Source organism: Elgaria multicarinata, chromosome 9, assembly GCF_023053635.1.
Source record: "Elgaria multicarinata webbii isolate HBS135686 ecotype San Diego chromosome 9, rElgMul1.1.pri, whole genome shotgun sequence".
Classification (NCBI taxonomy): Eukaryota; Metazoa; Chordata; class Lepidosauria; order Squamata; family Anguidae; genus Elgaria; species Elgaria multicarinata.
In genome coordinates this window covers 69,576,549-69,585,533 of record NC_086179.1, presented here as the reverse complement: position 1 = coordinate 69,585,533, position 8,985 = coordinate 69,576,549, and positions in this window count along the sequence as shown.

Below are 8,985 nucleotides of genomic sequence, written 5' to 3'. Positions count from 1 at the left end.
GATCAGACCATGGGTCCACTTAATCCAGCACTCTGTTCACACAGTGGACAACCAACCTTTGGCCAGGGATGAACAAGCAGAACATGGTGCAACAGCACCCTTCCACCCATGTTCCACAGCAACTGGTGCACACAGGCTTATTGCCTTGAATACTGGAGATAGCACACAACATACAAGTTGTATACACATCGGTTCTGTCCATACAACTGTAGATCACGTCTACAGTTGCACATGTGTAGGATGACTTCATACATTTGAATGAACCCATTGAGATTAGGAGCGGGGATAGTGGTTGCAATCCCGATCGTTCCCACCCCATGTTTCCCCCCCCCCCGAACATCTGTCTGCGCACAGGCATCATTTAATTCCACCTCCAGGACACACAATGGCTGTGCTGATATGCATTTCGGAGCTTCTATACAGAAACTGTACAGGCTTCTGTACATTCTCCCCCTTTTGATTCATTCATTTATTTATTTATTTATTACATTTCTATACCGCCCAATAGCCGGAGCTCTCTGGGCGGTTCACAAATTCATTGTTATTACTCCCCATGATCACAAATTACTATCTAATAATAAGGAGTCCTCCCTGGGTTTCCAGGGACTGAGGCATAGTAAAAAGGAAGCCATTCATTTTCCTTTCCATTTTGACACTCCAAATGAATACTGCTATATCAAAATTATATGGAGAGACCTGTTATACAATATATTGCTGAGTTCATTCATTGTGACAGAAACTAAAACAACTCTACAGGGCGGCGGGTGGGGAAAAAGCAGTGTGATCCAGATCATGGTCTCTGATATGCATAAGCAAGGCTTTTTTTTCTTCTTCGGTGCCAACCTGTTTGCACAACAGCTTAAATTGGTACAGACAGCCCATTAGATTTTTCATAACACCAGCCTAATAGGAATCTAACTTTAGAAACAAGCCTATAATCTTGTGGGGTGGCTGCATTGTTTAGTGCTGCAGTGCAGATATTTTCATTATCCTGTTGACAATTTCTAGTATCCAGAGAATACGTGTGATGATTTTTTAAAATTATTTTGAAGCCAAGGGTCTCTCTATTTTCATATTTTTGCTCTACTGACTGCTTAGCGTGGCCTGGTACTACAGGAAATGACACATTATAGGAATAATACGATATAACTTTTGTTCCCACATCTCAAACCACATTATGGATTAAGTATTGTGAGCCTAAGGCCTTAGCTAGACCTAAGGTTTATCCCGGGATCGTCCTGGGGTCGTCCCTGTCTGCTCCAGGGATATCCTGTGTGTCATTTACATGAACAAGAATGACCCCGGGATGATCCCAGGATAAACCTTAGGTCTAGCTAAGGCCAAAATGACAAACTATGGTTTTCCCGAAGTTAGAATCAGAAATATGTAATTCCCCATTGTATGCAGAGCTTTAGGCCTTAGCTAGACCTAAGGTTTATCCCGGGATCATCCTGGGGTCATCCCTGTTCATGTAAATGACACACAGGGGATCCCAGGAGCAGGCAGGGATGACCCCGGGACAATCCCAGGATAAATCTTAGGTCTAGCTAAGGCCTTAGTTTAAATATGGCAAATTATTGTGTTAGCAGTAGATTGCCCTCAAGAAAGGATCCACAGCTTGATCCTGGTTTGGGATCCTGGCTTAAGGCTGACCTATGGTTAGCGCAAAGTTGCAAACCATAGATTGGCCTGGTTCAGACAACACACTAAACTATGCTGCTTAACCACAAAATGGTTAAAGGAACCATTTTGTGGTTAAGCAGCATGGTTTAGTGTGTTGTCTGAACCAGGCCATTGACATATTCTGACAAAACAGCAGACTAAAAGCAGATGCTTCTAATCTCCCGTTTGCATGGAGGGAAGTAGAAAGAAGAGGAGAAAGAAACGTGTGGTCCTGAGACTTGCCATTGTTTGTCATTATGTCTGAACTAAAGGTAAATGACTCACTATTGTAATTTAATGAAATTAAATCTTTATAATTCCATTCGTGTAATTTTTAAAAATATAAACTGAAATTATAGGGAAATTCAAAGTTGTAGAGAAACTCCACAGCAGCATGGCAAAACAAGTTTGTTGCTTATAGCACAACCACCACTCATGGTGATTAGAAGAAACAAGTGGTCTTTAACAAAAAATTATAGTGTACTCTTGAGCCTGAGTACTGCTAAAGGAATGGTAAAGGCTCTGAGTCCTGAGGAGAGTGTGGGTATCTGAACTGCAGAGAAGAGCAAGCGGTTGCATTTCCCCTCACCTAGCCAGAATTCCACGGGAACACAAGGGTAGCACACACACACACACACACACACACACACACACACACCTTTTCACCCCTTTTGGAGCTGTTATTGTCTATTCTCCCTGGTGTTCAGCAACATCCCTTTGTGCATGGGGCTGCACCATTTTCCATCCATAGTGATTGGGACAGGCCACCCAACTTCAGCCTTAGATGGAGTGAGGTTGAACATCTCAATACCAGATCTTGTTTGGGTAGTAACCCTAAACTTTTTTATTTTCATCCATGGTGTTGAAAGTTCCATGTATCAAATAACCAAGAGGTTATTTGCAGGATAGATTAACCCTCTGTGCTAAGACTTGCAGAACAAGCAAATAAGGTTATAAGATGGATTGACAGATTACTGTTTGAGTGTAGTTTTGTTGCTAGGAGAGTATAATTGATTGATTATTGTTACAGCAAACAGAAGAATAGATTTACTGGCCTATTCAGGCATTCGTCTCCTCATGCAGTTTATATTAGTTCACTCATCCATTCATACCAAGCATTTATTAGTCACTTTCTTGGATCAAGCCCTCACAAAACCACAAAACATTAAGCACAATATGTAAGAATTCAGTAGACACAACTAATAGGTATATGGGCAAAACTGCTTAAATTACACAGTCATTCATTCATTTAAGGAAATACAGTTATTAAAAAAAATGTGCTTATGCAGAAGGGGCCAAGCAAACATGAACTGGATGGCAGTTGCACAACTGCAGGGCCACCACAGGTAAGGCCTTGTCTCATGTGCTCAGCAATCTAATAAATTTTACTGGTATGTACACTGTCAGAGTTGTTTAGACTTCCTGCTGCAGACATTTGGAGTGTGGCAGGGTTGGTGATAGGAATGTAATGGAGAAGAAAGAGCTAGTTAGCACATCCCTGCTCTCGCCTCACACAAGGAGAACCCTTGAATAGTGCACATTCAGCATTGTTAAATGTCAACGTCAAATAATGAATCGAAATATCATATGTGCTACTATGATGATCAGTATATGAAATATCAGATACTGCTGCTACAAAATATTCAGTGAAGATCCAACAAATGTTTGAATATTCAGAGGACATCTGGGAAATGTTTGACATCCTAATTTGCTGAGATAATGATTGCAGGCAAATACATTACACGGCTGTGTAGGGAAATCATAACATAAAAAGTGGCCGTAGATGTGTTACATTTCGCAGCAAAGCACTCCTTGTGGCTAGAATGAACAAGCGGCTTTGGGTCAGTGTTTGTGATGAGGTTCTTGAGCTTTCAAATACAGTATACCTAAGTATTAATTGGGATTTGCCCTTAGCAGTTAAATGTCAGCCAGGCTAAGCTACTACACCAAACAGGATACTACATATAACACTTTGAAAACGTTTTGAAAACTGTATACGGAGTGTGTCCTGGGCCCCAGCAGTTGTCATTACTGTTATAAAGTGTTACAAAGCGCTAATGTAGATCCTGCACTCATCTGGGACATGGCAAATTATTACAGTGCAAAACAAATGGTTACACTGGTTGAAATGGCTAATTAATCAGACTTTTTAAATTTAACCTTTTTATTTTCCACCGTTTTGCACTCCTTCCAGTACATTTTCTTCTAAGGGATGAAAGGCATGCTAAGTTCATCAGTACAAAAGAAAATGATGACAGCTGCTATGGCTGGCAAGGATCAACAGGCACCTGGGTCGGCAAGGTTGCCTTTTTACAGTGTAATTAAAATCTGGATCAACTGTCAGGATGATCCAAAGTTTGATGTTGAAAACAAAGCTGATTCTGCAATGTATGATTGTGGGCGGTGGAGGAGGAGGAGAATCACTCATGCAAGTTAAGTGCACTGGCGTTCCCTTGTATGGGTGATTCTCCTTGTATGAGTGAGGAAATTTAACTCAGCAGATTGGCAACCAGACACATTTTTGCATCCTTGATATTTGCAAGACATAATTTGAACAGGCAACTAAGACGTTGGACAATCTATTTGCCATGCATGGACATGGTTTCTGCATATGAAATCTTTAAAGTGACCCTTACTCCAATGAGGATTGAAATCCCATACAATTAATTGTACAGAATGGGATGACTATTGGAGAGACAGAAACATAAATACATGCTTGCAGTTCTATGCTGCTACCTGATTCTTTTAACACAGCAGGGGATGGACCTAGGGGAAAAACAGACATGAATCTAAATTTCTAGAAGCCACATTCTTGTTGTTGTTGTTTCATTTTCCTCTAGAGAAGGCGTAGGCAGCCCAGTCTGGATCAAGACCCTAGGGTGACAGGTAGAGGGACTTTGAAGATCTAGATCAGCCTCCTCCAGCTGCTCTAAAGTAAAAATACAAAAAAGATGTAGCTGCTAGAAACTAGGGGTGTGCACGGACCCCCCAATCCACTTCTCTTCCAGATTCGCAACTTCTGGATTGGGTCCGCTCCACTCTGCCTATAGTCCGCTCCGGTTCGCTGCAAAGCTCCGGATCCGGATTGGAGCTCCGCTTCCCCCCCATAGACTTGCATTGAAATCCAAAAAAACCTACAACTTTTTTTCTGTTAATGTTAGAACCCTCAAACTCAGCACCATCATAGCTTATCCATGTATACACATGCATACCAAGCCTCAAGCAAATCCAAGCATCCCCTGATTTTGGTGGGATTTTTGAAAATCGGACACCCCATTTTCAGAAATGGGATTTACTCTGACATTTTGACAGATAAAAACTTTGAAGCAGGCACACTCACAGATGCCATCTAGATCCACATTCATGGCAAGTTTCAAGCAAATCCCATCATCCCCTGATTTTTGGCAGGGGTTTAACCTTTTAACTCACCCCAATTCAAGTCCCATGCTAGAACTCCATCAATTTTCACATTAGAAACCTCAACTTAGGCACCATGACACCTGATGCATGTATACACATGCATGCCAAGCCTTAAGCAAATCCAAGCCTCCCCTGATTTTAGGGGGATTTTTGAAAATCGGACACCCCAGTATCTCAGGGAAGCTGCAGGCAGCTCAATGGGCTTTATTCATGGCCATTTCAAAGGAAATCCCAACATGCCATGAATTGGGGAGTAGATAACCCTTAATATGAATCTTCTTCCACACTTGAAAAATTTATTTGGAACTTCAAAAAGTCTAAGTGAGCGCAGGAAGGACTTCTCCCCTGAGTCAAAGCAAGACACACACAAACCATCCCTGCGAGGCGGGCACAGAGGAGGAGGACAGACAGCACTGGGAGCAAGCATGCCAGAGGCTTGTGGGGTTGAACCACAAAGCCCATCATGTAGTACAGCTCCCAGGCCCCAGGCGGGTAGAGAGGCAGGCAGAGATGCCATAGATCTATGGGGGAGTCAATCCCGGCAGATGCCCCACCACAACAGCACCCAGGCGGAGGCGGGAAGGCAGGCAGGCAGCAGACATTTCTGGGAGCACAACGAAGTGAGCCAAGGATTGTTTCAAAGCCAGTAATGCAAACCATCCCTGTGAGGTGGGAGCAGCACAGAGAGATGCCTTTTCTTTTGCATCCCATAACTAGGAGGCTAGGAGGATAAGAGTAAAGCTTTGTGATCCTTGCTTCAGAGTTGATTGACTGCACTGTGATCACAGCCATTATTAAACAACAACAAAATAATAACATTAATAATAGCAGTACTAATTAATACTTTTAAAATAAAAGCAGTACTTTTAAAAAGGCTATGTCTGTCTTTTACCAGTAAGAGGACAGTGGACGTGCCCAGGGGGAGGGGGAATTATGCCAATTTGATTGGCCCTAAGTAAGTACCAGTCTTTAAGAAGCTACTTGACACTTCAACCCATGACAGGCATAGCTTCTCCACTGGTTTATCTTTGGAGGACTCTGATGACCCTCCAAGGATAGGACAGTGTGTGTGCACTGGGCATGTCCACATGCCCTAGGGGACCTCATCCCTTTGCACCACATCTATTCAGTTGTTCACCAAGGTTAGGGTGGGTAGCAGTGCTGTGTTTCCTATCTGTTATTTATTTGCTTAGTATATGACTTCAGGTTGTGTTTGTGCATTTGGTGGGGCTACTGTTTAAAAAAACACTGGGAAAAGTCCGTTCAGAGACTAAGAAAGAAAAGTTTCCCAGTATCCCAAGTTACTAAGTATCTCGTTTTGCTTATCCCCCCTCCAACTTTGGGATTGGAGGATGCTTCATCAGGTGAACATGATTGGGAGTTGAATCTGCCTCTCAGCACTTCAAAAAGGTACCTCTCCTGCTTTTTTTACCCTATTTTTTTTTTAAAAAATATAGCAAGCAAACTGCAGCACGCAAAGTGCTGAAAATAGGCTTAAAATGACCCCCACCCACGACTCTCTAAGCACAGCAAGTTTCAAAAAGATAGCTTGAAAAACAAAAAAGTTATCCACCATTCTTTTCTGCAATGCAATACTTTGGGCGAAAAAATCCAAAATGGCGGGTGGAGCGCTCCACGAAAAGAGAAGTGATTCGCTTATGGTTGCTTCTCTTCGCCATGCTTCTCCAGCCCCCCGATTCGTTTCTCCTCCGCCTCAGGTAGAGGCGGATCACCCCAGTTCGCTGTTGCTTTTCCGATTCTAAGTGAAGCGGATCACACCCCTACTAGAAATAGATTTAATGGAATGTCTGTTTTGGCCCTTAGAGGTACTGCAGCCACACATTGTGAGACCTGTAAAATAACAACTGTCACTTTTTTGTGTGGTTTTAAGTTACTCTACATTGGTCCAATATGTCTCAATGAGGTATCATTTATAAATTGTATAATAATAATAATACAATAATAAATAAAATATAATTTATTGATCCCCCCCCAAAAAAACCCAAGATGTAGGATCTGCAACAAAATTTCCCAGTCTCTAAGGGAAATACTACAAGAACAAGTACTTTAAAAACATTTAACACTTTTCTAAGTTTAACTTTATTTTAGAAATCATGTTTTTCTTTGAGTTCTGCATATTGGGTTGTTGCTGTTTTTGTTTGTTGGGCGGGGGTATCAAATCCCCTTTCCCATTAATAGGATTAAGAGATTATGGAGGGGAGACACCAGAGGACATACTGATAAAAATGTAATTTAAAGCAAAGCAAATTAAATACCTTGAAGAGTGTGCATGCATTATAGAATCCTACAACTTCAGAGTTCTGCTAGTGCCATTTTCTGTTAATATATGCAACTTTGGAAACTAAACCTGCTGTTGGCTATCTCAACAGCTGTATCTAGCAATGTGTTGCTGTCCAATGGAATGAACTCTCACTTGTGTTTTCTTCTGCAACCAATGTGAGTTAGCCTATTCTTGAAGTGATATGTATTATTAGTATTAGTATTGCATTTATATCATGCCTTTTTTCCTCCAAGGAACCTAAGGTGGCATACATAATCCTCCTCCTTTCCATTTTATCCTCACAAGAACAACCCTGTGAGGTAGGTTGGGCTGAGAGTCTGTGACTGGCCCAAAGTCACCCATTGGGTTTCCATGACTGAGTGGGACAAGAACCTGGATCTCCCGACTCCCAGTCCAATACTTTAGCCACTACACCACACTGGCTCTTATGTAAACTGCCCAGAGAGCTTCGGCTATGGGGCGGTATACAAATGCAATAAATAATAGTAGTAGTAATAATAACAGTAGTAATAATAATGGTATGCACTGATTCCAAAGCATATCACTCTCCTGGAGTATAGTAGGCCAGTCCTGTATAAGGTACTTCCAATCAACCCACGCACTAGCAGCTACCTTTGAGCGAACCCTTACATGCACTCTACTAGTACTGCTATTGCAACAATATAATGCTTTAGTACAAATAGTATGCTAGACTAGTGGAAAATAGCAACACTTCGTAGAAAAGCACATACTTATAATACGAATCGAACAGACCAACCCATTATAACTTACCACATCCTTCTTATTTACACCCATATCCTCCTTAATCCCCACAGCTTTTTCCCTTTTCTTTCCTGGTTCCGTTTCATTTACAGTGCAATCCTACATATGTCTTCTCTGAAACAAACCCCACTGACTTCAATGGGATTTAATCCCAGTTAAATCAGTATAGGATTGCATCCTTAGAAAGCAACCATATACATGTCTACTCTGAAGTAGGTCTCATTGACTTTTAGTAGGTCTTACCCCCAATAAAGAGATCATAAGACTACAGCTGAGGCCACCATGCAAAGCCCCGTCAACAGATATTCACAAGTAAATCATAAATGACTAGCAGCATTAGCCAAGTATATTGGAGGGTGGGTGGCCAAAGTCTAAATTCTCAGGAGCTACTCTATATGCTGGACACTAGTCAGAAGCTTGGAAGGAACTTTTTTACTTCCTCACTAACAAGGTATTTATAGAGGCGATGCATCTATAAATGCATCGCCTTAGCACAAGCAAAAAGTGTTTCATAGTTAAAATGCACATGTTCTTGGACAGTATGTGGTCATCAGTGGAAATGTATGTGGTCATCAAGATTAAGGAACTAATGTGCTTCCTGAAAGATCTGCTCAAGGGGTAAGTTTTCAGCACTCCTTTGCCTTTGCAGGATGTGTGTGAGGCAGGGATACTACAAAACGTATTTGAATGTCCACAGAGACTCCTTACTTCTTTTCCTTGTATGCATTTTTATTTATCCCACTTTGATTAACGTTTAATATGACCACTGTCTGAGGGACAGATAAAGTTTCCAGCCCTGCTGTTCAGAATCCACAGTCAACGTTCTAGAGTGGCCATGT